General features: G+C 54.0%; 1 protein-coding gene across 20 annotated transcripts in view; it reads right to left on the bottom strand.

The window, feature by feature from the left end:
- Positions 1-14,243, bottom strand: part of LOC101953740 (uncharacterized) — a 57,341-nt gene that overhangs the window by 39,248 nt on the left and 3,850 nt on the right. For 11 of the 20 annotated variants that reach the window (XR_010592972.1, XR_010592976.1, XM_065568982.1 and 8 more), the window contains exon 2: positions 13,293-13,464. The exons of 2 other annotated variants lie outside the window; for them this stretch is intronic. The gene's annotated coding sequence lies outside the window, so the exon portion shown is untranslated. The remainder of the gene's footprint in view (positions 1-13,292; positions 13,465-14,243) is intronic. 7 more of the 20 variants (XR_010592978.1, XM_065569006.1, XM_065568995.1 and 4 more) reach the window with 1 other exon arrangement.

Raw genomic sequence — 14,243 nt, 5'->3', positions numbered from 1 at the left:
TTCTTGCCTCTTGAAGCTGTTTCACTTTAGTTAAATGTGCTCTGGGCCGGCCTCACGGCAACCCTCACTCTCTTGTCCAGTGGTTAGGATACTCGCCTGGGTTGTGGGAGATCCTGGTTCAAATCCCCCAGCTGCTTGTTCGGCAGGGATTTGCACAGGGATTTCCTGCCTCCTCGGCGACCGTCCTTTAGGGTGGGCCATCCTTGTCCGAACCCCCTCTCTTTCTCAAGAGGCCATTGTCTTCTTGGGCCGGAGAGGGGATTCGGACAGGGATCGCTCACCAGTGACTCTCCCCAGGAGGTGGCGGCCCCCAGTTCACACCCCTCAAAAGAGCAGGGGAGTGCCCTGGGGTCTGCCACAACCTGGGCGTGTATCCTGATCATGGTGGACAAGAGAGAGAGGGGGTTTTACTGCTCAGCAGCAAAGCCTCTTTAATTAAAAGAGCAAGAGGCCCTGTGACAGGCCTCTTGCTGAGCTAGGAGGGGGTCTCCTCTCACACCCCACAGGCCCTCCTGTCCCACAGAGCGGGGAGTTGAACCAGGGTCACTCGCAATCCAAGCGAGCACCCTAACCCCCGTACCGTAGAGGGACATGAGAGCTTACCTTGCTCCGGTTAATATATAGTTAAAGTGGAACGCTTGAGCGGTAAGAGATTGAGGCACCCATCCCGTCTCAGGGAAGGGATTTGAACCAGCACCTCTCTGCCGTTTGGGTAAGTAGCCAGACCACAGGACTACAGCGGGAATCACGCACAGCGTCTGCCCAAATTCTCATGTAATGGTTACTGAATGTGTCCTACCTTCAACAGAAAGCACTGAGGGAGACCCCACGGCCCACTACCCAGGCACTTAAGCCATTCGCTTGAGAGGTAGGCCATCAACCTTCAAATCCCTTCTCAGGGAGCATAAAGGGGATTTGAACCCACCCCTGTCCCTTTCTAGGAGGGAGCATCCAAACCACTGGACCACAGATGGACTCACGGGGGTGGTGTGGCCCAGTGACTGTTTAATTACCTAATGACATTGGCCCACCTTCAATAGGAAACACTAAGGGAGCCAGCACATTGGAATACCTCCTAGCCCAGCACTTAGAGCATTCACTTGCCAGGTAAGAGATCAAGGTTCAAATCCCGTCTCAGACAGCATAAAGAGGATTTGAACCCCAGCTTCCCCCAGGCTGGGCACACACCCCAACCACTAGACCACAGCGGGCTGCTTGTTTCCCCTCTGGCCCACAGAAAATGTAATGAAAGTGCAGCAGCTTCACCAGAAAAGAGCAAGGGAGCCCCAGGGGCAGAATACTGCCTAGCCCAGCACTTAGGCCATTCACTTGCCAGGTAAGAGATCAAGGTTCAAATCCCGTCTCAGCCAGCATAAAGGGGATGCGAACCCCAACCTCCCACAGGCTGGGTACGCACCTCAACCACTAGACCACACAGGGCTGCTTGCTAAGTTTGCGACCCAATGAATATGTAACGAAAGTGGAACAACTGCAGCAGAAAAATTGGATGTGGCCATTGCCAGGCCCCAATGAGAACCCCTCTCAGTCCAGCAGCTGCATGTTCATTCACCTTGGCGGCAGGAGATGGCTCTTCAAGTCCCTTCTCAGCAAGCTGAGGAAGGAGTTGAACCTGCATCATCCACATGCTGGGTAAGTACCCAAGCCACTGGACTAGAGAGGGATTCGTGGAGCAGGCCTGGCCAGTTACTACTGAATGAACATGGCACAGCCTCGACAAGCTACAACGAGCAAGCCTCCTCAGGCTGGCCTTTACTTCAGTATCGGGGCTCACGCTTGAGAGAATGCAGAGCCCTCCTCAACTCCCTGCTCATCAGGCGGGGAGAAGGAAATTGACCCAGCGTCTTCCCCTCCCCACCTCTGCTTGCCGGCCACGGCCAGGAACCCCTCAGGTGACTTAGGTGCCTAACCCACTTCGTGTGAGATGGTTAGGGACCTGCCGAACGCCCCGCAAAACAGCCCAGGGAGAAGGAGGCAGAGGCCTCGCGTGTAACTGTTAACCTCGTGGTTAGGGGCCTCGCCTGTGATGGGGGTCGGGGGCTGCTTCAGGTTCAGCTGGGAAAGGAGACAGTTAAGGTTGGCTCTGATAGAGATCTAGACAATCATGACTTGGCCGTAGAACGTGACTCAGGACGTGTTATTTACCCCTTCACGCAACGCAAGAACCAGGGGTCACCCGCTGGCATTAGTAGGCTGCAGGTTTAACCCAAACCAAAGGCAGTACTTCGCCCCGCAAGGCACAGTCAGCCCGTGGAACCCGTCGCCAATTGACGTGGGGCGGGCCAAAACTGTAAGTGGGTTCGAAAAAAGCATGAGAAAGTGCGTGGTGAACGAGTCCATCAGTAGCCGTTAGCCAAGACCGTCAGAGACGCAGCCCCGCGCTCGGGGCGTCCTTAGCCCGCTGACTGCCGGCTGCTGGGCGGGGCCGACGGGACGGATCGCTTGATAATTGGCCTCTTCTGTGCGTTGCCTTTGAAGCAGCCGGCGTTGGCCGCTGTGGGAAGACAGGACAGTGGGCTAGCTGGGCCATTGGTCTGATGCAATCTGCCCGTTCCCATTCTTAACTCTCCCCTCCGCCTGATGAGCGCGAGGGATTTGCAAAGGGCTCACCTACCACCCGGCTGAGTGCCCTAATCATTGGGTCCTGGGCTACAGTGATGGGAGCGCCCTCAGTTGAAGCTGTTACACTTTAATTAAAGGCCCCTGGCCCCAGTTAACGCTGTGGCTCCCTCTCTGATCCCGTGGTTAGGCTTCACAGAAGGACTGTGAGGATGGCGCGTTCAAATCCCCTTTCTCCCAGGTGGGCGGGGGCGGGTTGAAGCGGGCTCTCCTGCAGCCTGTCTATGTTCTGTGGTTCCGCGGCTCTAGCGCTGGGGGTCTCGTGATCCCTTCCTCTTGCTCGTGAAGCTGTTCAACTTTAATGAACTATTATTTGGGTCAAAAAGCCCAACACCTTCTTGTGTAGCCCAGTGGGTAGGCTACGGGGCTGGCTTGTGGCCGCTGTGGGTTTGAATCCCCTCTTTGCCCGTTGCAAGGGCCTCAGCAGCAGTTCTGGGGTAGACAGGCCCCTTGCTTTTTGCCCGTAGAAGGTGTTCCACGTTAATTAACTATTGTTTGGGCAAAGCCGCAGCCGTCCTTCCTTCCCTGGTCCAGTGGTTGGGCCGTGTGTGTGGGATGCGTGTGCTGTGGGTTCAATTCCCCCTGCTAATGCTAAAAAGGCCTTGAGGTGAGGCCCTAATGCAGGCCTGGTGAGTGTTCCCTGCTTTTTCGGGTACTGCCCTCGGAGGGGGGGGGCGCGGCTACCCTCTTGCTTGTGGAAGCTGGTCCACTTTAATTAAAGGGTTGCTCGAGCCAAAGCTGCCAGGCTTCCCTCTGTAGGTTGATGGTTAGAGTGCGTGCTTGGGGTGGAGGGAGGTGTGAGTTCAAATCTCTCCTGGTGCGTGTGCGCTCGTCTTTCCCGGGTAGCCTCCGGGTTGCCTATCTTCTTGCTTGTCCAAGCTGTTTCACTTTAATTAAATGGTATTTGGGCCTCGCTCTGCCCCAGTACCCTCTGTAGGCTGATGGTCACGCTGTTTGCCTGGGGTGCCAGAAACGTGGGTTTGAATCTCTCCTGGGGTACGTCCCCTGACCTTTCCCTAATGGTGAGGGCGTGGCCTGCCTCCTTCTTGCCTCTTGAAGCTGTTTCACTTTAGTTAAATGTGCTCTGGGCTGGCCTCACGGCAACCCTCACTCTCTTGTCCAGTGGTTAGGATACTCGCCTGGGTTGTGGGAGATCCTGGTTCAAATCCCCCAGCTGCTTGTTCGGCAGGGATTTGCACAGGGATTTCCTGCCTCCTCGGCGACCGTCCTTTAGGGTGGGCCATCCTTGTCCGAACCCCCTCTCTTTCTCAAGAGGCCATTGTCTTCTTGGGCCGGAGAGGGGATTCGGACAGGGATCGCTCACCAGTGACTCTCCCCAGGAGGTGGCGGCCCCCAGTTCACACCCCTCAAAAGAGCAGGGGAGTGCCCTGGGGTCTGCCACAACCTGGGCGTGTATCCTGATCATGGTGGACAAGAGAGAGAGGGGGTTTTACTGCTCAGCAGCAAAGCCTCTTTAATTAAAAGAGCAAGAGGCCCTGTGACAGGCCTCTTGCTGAGCTAGGAGGGGGTCTCCTCTCACACCCCACAGGCCCTCCTGTCCCACAGAGCGGGGAGTTGAACCAGGGTCACTCGCAATCCAAGCGAGCACCCTAACCCCCGTACCGTAGAGGGACATGAGAGCTTACCTTGCTCCGGTTAATATATAGTTAAAGTGGAACGCTTGAGCGGTAAGAGATTGAGGCACCCATCCCGTCTCAGGGAAGGGATTTGAACCAGCACCTCTCTGCCGTTTGGGTAAGTAGCCAGACCACAGGACTACAGCGGGAATCACGCACAGCGTCTGCCCAAATTCTCATGTAATGGTTACTGAATGTGTCCTACCTTCAACAGAAAGCACTGAGGGAGACCCCATGGCCCACTACCCAGGCACTTAAGCCATTCGCTTGAGAGGTAGGCCATCAACCTTCAAATCCCTTCTCAGGGAGCATAAAGGGGATTCGAACCCACCCCTGTCCCTTTCTAGGAGGGAGCATCCAAACCACTGGACCACAGATGGACTCACGGGGGTGGTGTGGTCCAGTGACTGTTTAATTACCTAATGACATTGGCCCACCTTCAATAGGAAACACTAAGGGAGCCAGCACATTGGAATACCTCCTAGCCCAGCACTTAGAGCATTCACTTGCCAGGTAAGAGATCAAGGTTCAAATCCCGTCTCAGACAGCATAAAGAGGATTTGAACCCCAGCTTCCCCCAGGCTGGGCACACACCCCAACCACTAGACCACAGCGGGCTGCTTGTTTCCTCTCTGGCCCACAGAAAATGTAATGAAAGTGCAGCAGCTTCACCAGAAAAGAGCAAGGGAGCCCCAGGGGCAGAATACTGCCTAGCCCAGCACTTAGGCCATTCACTTGCCAGGTAAGAGATCAAGGTTCAAATCCCGTCTCAGCCAGCATAAAGGGGATGCGAACCCCAACCTCCCACAGGCTGGGTACGCACCTCAACCACTAGACCACACAGGGCTGCTTGCTAAGTTTGCGACCCAATGAATATGTAACGAAAGTGGAACAACTGCAGCAGAAAAATTGGATGTGGCCATTGCCAGGCCCCACTGAGAACCCCTCTCAGTCCAGCAGCTGCATGTTCATTCACCTTGGCGGCAGGAGATGGCTCTTCAAGTCCCTTCTCAGCAAGCTGAGGAAGGAGTTGAACCTGCATCATCCACATGCTGGGTAAGTACCCAAGCCACTGGACTAGAGAGGGATTCGTGGAGCAGGCCTGGCCAGTTACTACTGAATGAACATGGCACAGCCTCGACAAGCTACAATGAGCAAGCCTCCTCAGGCTGGCCTTTACTTCAGTATCGGGGCTCACGCTTGAGAGAATGCAGAGCCCTCCTCAACTCCCTGCTCATCAGGCGGGGAGAAGGAAATTGACCCAGCGTCTTCCCCTCCCCACCTCTGCTTGCCGGCCACGGCCAGGAACCCCTCAGGTGACTTAGGTGCCTAACCCACTTCGTGTGAGATGGTTAGGGACCTGCCGAACGCCCCGCAAAACAGCCCAGGGAGAAGGAGGCAGAGGCCTCGCGTGTAACTGTTAACCTCGTGGTTAGGGGCCTCGCCTGTGATGGGGGTCGGGGGCTGCTTCAGGTTCAGCTGGGAAAGGAGACAGTTAAGGTTGGCTCTGATAGAGATCTAGACAATCATGACTTGGCCGTAGAACGTGACTCAGGACGTGTTATTTACCCCTTCACGCAACGCAAGAACCAGGGGTCACCCGCTGGCATTAGTAGGCTGCAGGTTTAACCCAAACCAAAGGCAGTACTTCGCCCCGCAAGGCACAGTCAGCCCGTGGAACCCGTCGCCAATTGACGTGGGGCGGGCCAAAACTGTAAGTGGGTTCGAAAAAAGCATGAGAAAGTGCGTGGTGAACGAGTCCATCAGTAGCCGTTAGCCAAGACCGTCAGAGACGCAGCCCCGCGCTCGGGGCGTCCTTAGCCCGCTGACTGCCGGCTGCTGGGCGGGGCCGACGGGACGGATCGCTTGATAATTGGCCTCTTCTGTGCGTTGCCTTTGAAGCAGCCGGCGTTGGCCGCTGTGGGAAGACAGGACAGTGGGCTAGCTGGGCCATTGGTCTGATGCAATCTGCCCGTTCCCATTCTTAACTCTCCCCTCCGCCTGATGAGCGCGAGGGATTTGCAAAGGGCTCACCTACCACCCGGCTGAGTGCCCTAATCATTGGGTCCTGGGCTACAGTGATGGGAGCGCCCTCAGTTGAAGCTGTTACACTTTAATTAAAGGCCCCTGGCCCCAGTTAACGCTGTGGCTCCCTCTCTGATCCCGTGGTTAGGCTTCACAGAAGGACTGTGAGGATGGCGCGTTCAAATCCCCTTTCTCCCAGGTGGGCGGGGGCGGGGGCGGGTTGAAGCGGGCTCTCCTGCAGCCTGTCTATGTTCTGTGGTTCCGCGGCTCTAGCGCTGGGGGTCTCGTGATCCCGTCCTCTTGCTCGTGAAGCTGTTCAACTTTAATGAACTATTATTTGGGTCAAAAAGCCCAACACCTTCTTGTGTAGCCCAGTGGGTAGTCTACGGGGCTGGCTTGTGGCCGCTGTGGGTTTGAATCCCCTCTTTGCCCGTTGTAAGGGCCTCAGCAGCAGTTCTGGGGTAGACAGGCCCCTTGCTTTTTGCCCGTAGAAGGTGTTCCACGTTAATTAACTATTGTTTGGGCAAAGCCGCAGCCGTCCTTCCTTCCCTGGTCCAGTGGTTGGGCCGTGTGTGTGGGATGCGTGTGCTGTGGGTTCAATTCCCCCTGCTAATGCTAAAAAGGCCTTGAGGTGAGGCCCTAATGCAGGCCTGGTGAGTGTTCCCTGCTTTTTCGGGTACTGCCCTCGGAGGGGGGGGGCGCGGCTACCCTCTTGCTTGTGGAAGCTGGTCCACTTTAATTAAAGGGTTGCTCGAGCCAAAGCTGCCAGGCTTCCCTCTGTAGGTTGATGGTTAGAGTGCGTGCTTGGGGTGGAGGGAGGTGTGAGTTCAAATCTCTCCTGGTGCGTGTGCGCTCGTCTTTCCCGGGTAGCCTCCGGGTTGCCTATCTTCTTGCTTGTCCAAGCTGTTTCACTTTAATTAAATGGTATTTGGGCCTCGCTCTGCCCCAGTACCCTCTGTAGGCTGATGGTCACGCTGTTTGCCTGGGGTGCCAGAAACGTGGGTTTGAATCTCTCCTGGGGTACGTCCCCTGACCTTTCCCTAATGGTGAGGGCGTGGCCTGCCTCCTTCTTGCCTCTTGAAGCTGTTTCACTTTAGTTAAATGTGCTCTGGGCTGGCCTCACGGCAACCCTCACTCTCTTGTCCAGTGGTTAGGATACTCGCCTGGGTTGTGGGAGATCCTGGTTCAAATCCCCCAGCTGCTTGTTCGGCAGGGATTTGCACAGGGATTTCCTGCCTCCTCGGCGACCGTCCTTTAGGGTGGGCCATCCTTGTCCGAACCCCCTCTCTTTCTCAAGAGGCCATTGTCTTCTTGGGCCGGAGAGGGGATTCGGACAGGGATCGCTCACCAGTGACTCTCCCCAGGAGGTGGCGGCCCCCAGTTCACACCCCTCAAAAGAGCAGGGGAGTGCCCTGGGGTCTGCCACAACCTGGGCGTGTATCCTGATCATGGTGGACAAGAGAGAGAGGGGGTTTTACTGCTCAGCAGCAAAGCCTCTTTAATTAAAAGAGCAAGAGGCCCTGTGACAGGCCTCTTGCTGAGCTAGGAGGGGGTCTCCTCTCACACCCCACAGGCCCTCCTGTCCCACAGAGCGGGGAGTTGAACCAGGGTCACTTGCAATCCAAGCGAGCACCCTAACCCCCGTACCGTAGAGGGACATGAGAGCTTACCTTGCTCCGGTTAATATATAGTTAAAGTGGAACGCTTGAGCGGTAAGAGTTTGAGGCACCCATCCCGTCTCAGGGAAGGGATTTGAACCAGCACCTCTCTGCCGTTTGGGTAAGTAGCCAGACCACAGGACTACAGCGGGAATCACGCACAGCGTCTGCCCAAATTCTCATGTAATGGTTACTGAATGTGTCCTACCTTCAACAGAAAGCACTGAGGGAGACCCCACGGCCCACTACCCAGGCACTTAAGCCATTCGCTTGAGAGGTAGGCCATCAACCTTCAAATCCCTTCTCAGGGAGCATAAAGGGGATTCGAACCCACCCCTGTCCCTTTCTAGGAGGGAGCATCCAAACCACTGGACCACAGATGGACTCACGGGGGTGGTGTGGCCCAGTGACTGTTTAATTACCTAATGACATTGGCCCACCTTCAATAGGAAACACTAAGGGAGCCAGCACATTGGAATACCTCCTAGCCCAGCACTTAGAGCATTCACTTGCCAGGTAAGAGATCAAGGTTCAAATCCCGTCTCAGACAGCATAAAGAGGATTTGAACCCCAGCTTCCCCCAGGCTGGGCACACACCCCAACCACTAGACCACAGCGGGCTGCTTGTTTCCCCTCTGGCCCACAGAAAATGTAATGAAAGTGCAGCAGCTTCACCAGAAAAGAGCAAGGGAGCCCCAGGGGCAGAATACTGCCTAGCCCAGCACTTAGGCCATTCACTTGCCAGGTAAGAGATCAAGGTTCAAATCCCGTCTCAGCCAGCATAAAGGGGATGCGAACCCCAACCTCCCACAGGCTGGGTACGCACCTCAACCACTAGACCACACAGGGCTGCTTGCTAAGTTTGCGACCCAATGAATATGTAACGAAAGTGGAACAACTGCAGCAGAAAAATTGGATGTGGCCATTGCCAGGCCCCAATGAGAACCCCTCTCAGTCCAGCAGCTGCATGTTCATTCACCTTGGCGGCAGGAGATGGCTCTTCAAATCCCTTCTCAGCAAGCTAAGGAAGGAGTTGAACCTGCATCATCCACATGCTGGGTAAGTACCCAAGCCACTGGACTAGAGAGGGATTCGTGGAGCAGGCCTGGCCAGTTACTACTGAATGAACATGGCACAGCCTCGACAAGCTACAACGAGCAAGCCTCCTCAGGCTGGCCTTTACTTCAGTATCGGGGCTCACGCTTGAGAGAATGCAGAGCCCTCCTCAACTCCCTGCTCATCAGGCGGGGAGAAGGAAATTGACCCAGCGTCTTCCCCTCCCCACCTCTGCTTGCCGGCCACGGCCAGGAACCCCTCAGGTGACTTAGGTGCCTAACCCACTTCGTGTGAGATGGTTAGGGACCTGCCGAACGCCCCGCAAAACAGCCCAGGGAGAAGGAGGCAGAGGCCTCGCGTGTAACTGTTAACCTCGTGGTTAGGGGCCTCGCCTGTGATGGGGGTCGGGGGCTGCTTCAGGTTCAGCTGGGAAAGGAGACAGTTAAGGTTGGCTCTGATAGAGATCTAGACAATCATGACTTGGCCGTAGAACGTGACTCAGGACGTGTTATTTACCCCTTCACGCAACGCAAGAACCAGGGGTCACCCGCTGGCATTAGTAGGCTGCAGGTTTAACCCAAACCAAAGGCAGTACTTCGCCCCGCAAGGCACAGTCAGCCCGTGGAACCCGTCGCCAATTGACGTGGGGCGGGCCAAAACTGTAAGTGGGTTCGAAAAAAGCATGAGAAAGTGCGTGGTGAACGAGTCCATCAGTAGCCGTTAGCCAAGACCGTCAGAGACGCAGCCCCGCGCTCGGGGCGTCCTTAGCCCGCTGACTGCCGGCTGCTGGGCGGGGCCGACGGGACGGATCGCTTGATAATTGGCCTCTTCTGTGCGTTGCCTTTGAAGCAGCCGGCGTTGGCCGCTGTGGGAAGACAGGACAGTGGGCTAGCTGGGCCATTGGTCTGATGCAATCTGCCCGTTCCCATTCTTAACTCTCCCCTCCGCCTGATGAGCGCGAGGGATTTGCAAAGGGCTCACCTACCACCCGGCTGAGTGCCCTAATCATTGGGTCCTGGGCTACAGTGATGGGAGCGCCCTCAGTTGAAGCTGTTACACTTTAATTAAAGGCCCCTGGCCCTAGTTAACGCTGTGGCTCCCTCTCTGATCCCATGGTTAGGCTTCACAGAAGGACTGTGAGGATGGCGCGTTCAAATCCCCTTTCTCCCAGGTGGGCGGGGGCGGGTTGAAGCGGGCTCTCCTGCAGCCTGTCTATGTTCTGTGGTTCCACGGCTCTAGCGCTGGGGGTCTCGTGATCCCTTCCTCTTGCTCGTGAAGCTGTTCAACTTTAATGAACTATTATTTGGGTTAAAAAGCCCAGCACCTTCTTGTGTAGCCCAGTGGGTAGGCTACGGGGCTGGCTTGTGGCCGCTGTGGGTTTGAATCCCCTTTTTGCCCATTGCAAGGGCCTCAGCAGCAGTTCTGGGGTAGACAGGCCCCTTGCTTTTTGCCCGTAGAAGGTGTTCCACGTTAATCAACTATTGTTTGGGCAAAGCCGGAGCCGTCCTTCCTTCCCTGGTCCAGTGGTTGGGCCGTGTGTGTGGGATGCGTGTGCTGTGGGTTCAATTCCCCCTGCTAATGCTAAAAAGGCCTTGAGGTGAGGCCCTAATGCAGGCCTGGTGAGTGTTCCCTGCTTTTTCGGGTACTGCCCTCGGAGGGGGGGGTGGGCGCGGCTACCCTCTTGCTTGTGGAAGCTGGTCCACTTTAATTAAAGGGTTGCTCGAGCCAAAGCTGCCAGGCTTCCCTCTGTAGGCTGATGGTTAGAGTGCGTGCTTGGGGTGGAGGGAGGTGTGAGTTCAAATCTCTCCTGGTGCGTGTGCGCTCGTCTTTCCCGGGTAGCCTCCGGGGTACCTATCTTCTTGCTTGTCCAAGCTGTTTCACTTTAATTAAATGGTATTTGGGCCTCGCTCTGCCCCAGTACCCTCTGTAGGCTGATGGTCACGCTATTTGCCTGGGGTGCCAGAAACGTGGGTTTGAATCTCTCCTGGGGTACGTCCCCTGACCTTTCCCTAATGGTGAGGGCGTGGCCTGCCTCCTTCTTGCCTCTTGAAGCTGTTTCACTTTAGTTAAATGTGCTCTGGGCTGGCCTCACGGCAACCCTCACTCTCTTGTCCAGTGGTTAGGATACTCGCCTGGGTTGTGGGAGATCCTGGTTCAAATCCCCCAGCTGCTTGTTCGGCAGGGATTTGCACAGGGATTTCCTGCCTCCTCGGCGACCGTCCTTTAGGGTGGGCCATCCTTGTCCGAACCCCCTCTCTTTCTCAAGAGGCCATTGTCTTCTTGGGCCGGAGAGGGGATTCGGACAGGGATCGCTCACCAGTGACTCTCCCCAGGAGGTGGCGGCCCCCAGTTCACACCCCTCAAAAGAGCAGGGGAGTGCCCTGGGGTCTGCCACAACCTGGGCGTGTATCCTGATCATGGTGGACAAGAGAGAGAGGGGGTTTTACTGCTCAGCAGCAAAGCCTTTTTAATTAAAAGAGCAAGAGGCCCTGTGACAGGCCTCTTGCTGAGCTAGGAGGGGGTCTCCTCTCACCCTACAGGCCCTCCTGTCCCACAGAGCGGGGAGTTGAACCAGGGTCACTTGCAATCCAAGCGAGCACCCTAACCCCTGTACTGTAGAGGGACATGAGAGCTTACCTTGCTCCGGTTAATATATAGTTAAAGTGGAACGCTTGAGTGGTAAGAGATTGAGGCACCCCTCCTGTCTCAGGGAAGGGATTTGAACCTAGGTCGCCCACTATCAAAGCAAGCACTCTAACCCCCTTCCCGTATAGGGTCTTGATATCTTTTTTTTTGCCCGGGTTAATCTATAGTTAAAGTGTAACACTTGAGCAGCAAGAGATCAAGGTGCTAACCCCTCTCAGCAAAGAGGAAGGGGAGTTTGAACCTGCAACTTACTAGCTTGGAGGCAAGTATCCAAACCACAGGACTACCAACAGAGTCACAGAGACTAACTGGCCCAATTCTCATGTAATATTTACAGAAAGTGGCCCACCTTCAACACAAAAGAGAGAGGAAGCCATCAGATCAGAATACCTCAGCACTTTGAACATTCACTTAAGAGGGAAGAGGTCCTTTCTAATGAAGAAGAAAGGGGATTTAAACCAGACCCACTAGACACCTGGGCAAGTATCGAATACCCTGGACTACAGAGGGGTTTTCATGTTCTGTGTTGTCCAATTATCATTTGATGAAAGTGGAACAGCTTCAAGAATGTATGAAGGGCAACCAACATCTGAATATCCCTTAGTTCAGTGATTTGAGCACTCACCTGATACAAGAAACAGCCCTATTCAAATCCCTTCTCGTGAGCTATAATGGAAGAATTGACCCCAAGTCTACCACATCCCCCATATGTTATCTAACCACTGGGCTAATAGATATGCATGAGGCCTCTTCTCCAGCCACACAAATCCTCTTCAAATCCCTTTTCCACATCAGGAAGGGAGAGGAAACTGACCAAGGCAGTCCCATACCCTGGTGAGTATCCTAACCTTGGATTAACCCCTAGGAGCCCCAGTCATGGCCCGGGACCCCATTGTGTTAGCTGCTGTACAAACAGAGAACAAAATGACAGCTCTTCCCACCAAGAGCTTATAGACTTACTTTAAGACAAGAAAGAACAGATTGGGATAGACAGAGCAGGGAGCACAAAGGGAAAAGAGAGACAACATTAATCAGCATGATGGGCAGTGGCCTCCAACCTAATCACGATCAGTTTTACGTAGGCATTGTGGCAGAGCTCATTGCCAGATCTGCTTTACTTTTTGTACCGTATATACTTGTTCATTAGCCAGTTTGTTTATAAGCCGACCCGCCAAGATGGATAGGTAAAAATAGCAAAAATTGTATGACCCTTTCATAAGCCGACTATATTTCAATATGTAATATAACATACACAATGTACTGCTTACCTTGCTCTGAAGGTCTGAGGCATTTCTATGGCATAACCTCTAGGGATTTAAAAGTTAAATCACTTGAAACAGCAAAATGTAAATAGATGTAAAGTGAGAACAGAGGGATAGAAAAAGCTGAGGTACAGAGGTTAGGTGACTTGGCCAAGGTCACACAGTAAATCAGTAGCTGTAGTAGGAAGAGACTCCACGTCTCCTGCTTTAACTATTAGACAACACTGTCTCCAGCTTGCAGTAGCTTGTGCTGCAGCAAAAACAGAAATATTCCAAACAGCATCATGTTAAATTATAGCACAAAAGGAAGACAATACGTAAGGAAAAAGCAAAAGAATGAGACTGAGGCTGTATGTCAAGACAATACGCACCGTTTGTCGATTTGTGTCTGAACATAACCTGGATCATTTGACTTATTTGAACAGCTCGTAAAACAGTGCTCCTCATTTCACGTATATCTGATACCATTTTCTTTGGCGTGTACACACCTGAAGATCGAATGTTTGTGCCTCTTCCAGTTGCTACGCTGATTGTTTGCTGTAACTAAGGAGAGATGGCTTGGGTTGTTATTAAGAATGGAATGTCAAACACCTTACCAGGAGTTGACCTGACTTTGAAACGTACAATGTATTTTCAGTAATCTACATTTTGTGTCATGCCCCTCACTGTCCTCATAAACAGACACGATCAAGATTAAAACCGACATGCATTTTGGGTCTGATTCATCATCATCATCATCATCACTCCAGTTTTATGCCAGTGCAAGTCCTCTGAAATCAACTTGGGTACTTAAGCGTAGGTCCCTTAAATGCATATTTCGGCACCTAGCTAAAAAGCGGCCTGATTTTTCAGATGTGCTAAGCCTTCACAGGATCCAGGGCCTTCAGTTACCTCAGCACCTTTGAAGGGAAGACCACATGTTCTTAATTGCCTAACTGTAAGAGGAAGCATGGTCTAGTACAGTGGTTCTCAACCACGGGTCCGGGGCCCCCTAGGGGGCCATGAGCAGATTTCAGGGAGACTGCCAAGCAGGGCGAGCAGTAGATTTGCTGGGGCCCAGGGCAGAAAGCTGAAGCCCCACTGCATGGGCTGAAGCCTGGGGCCCCAAGCCCCTCCCAGGGTTGAAACCAAAGCCTGATAGGGCACCGGCCCCGCACTGGGCTCTAAAGGGTTAATAAAGCCCTAAATCGTCTGCACAGGAGGCAGCCAATCAGAGAAGGGCTGAAGGGAGCAGCCAATCAGGGCTAAGCAGGCCCATATAAAAAGAGAGCTGCAAGGCAGAGGACAGTTCTTTACTGGGTGCTCCTGGAGGAAGGAGTGTC

This window comes from Chrysemys picta, chromosome 16 (assembly GCF_011386835.1).
Source record: "Chrysemys picta bellii isolate R12L10 chromosome 16, ASM1138683v2, whole genome shotgun sequence".
NCBI classification, from domain to species: Eukaryota; Metazoa; Chordata; order Testudines; family Emydidae; genus Chrysemys; species Chrysemys picta.
This window is presented reverse-complemented; position numbering and strand designations above follow the sequence as displayed.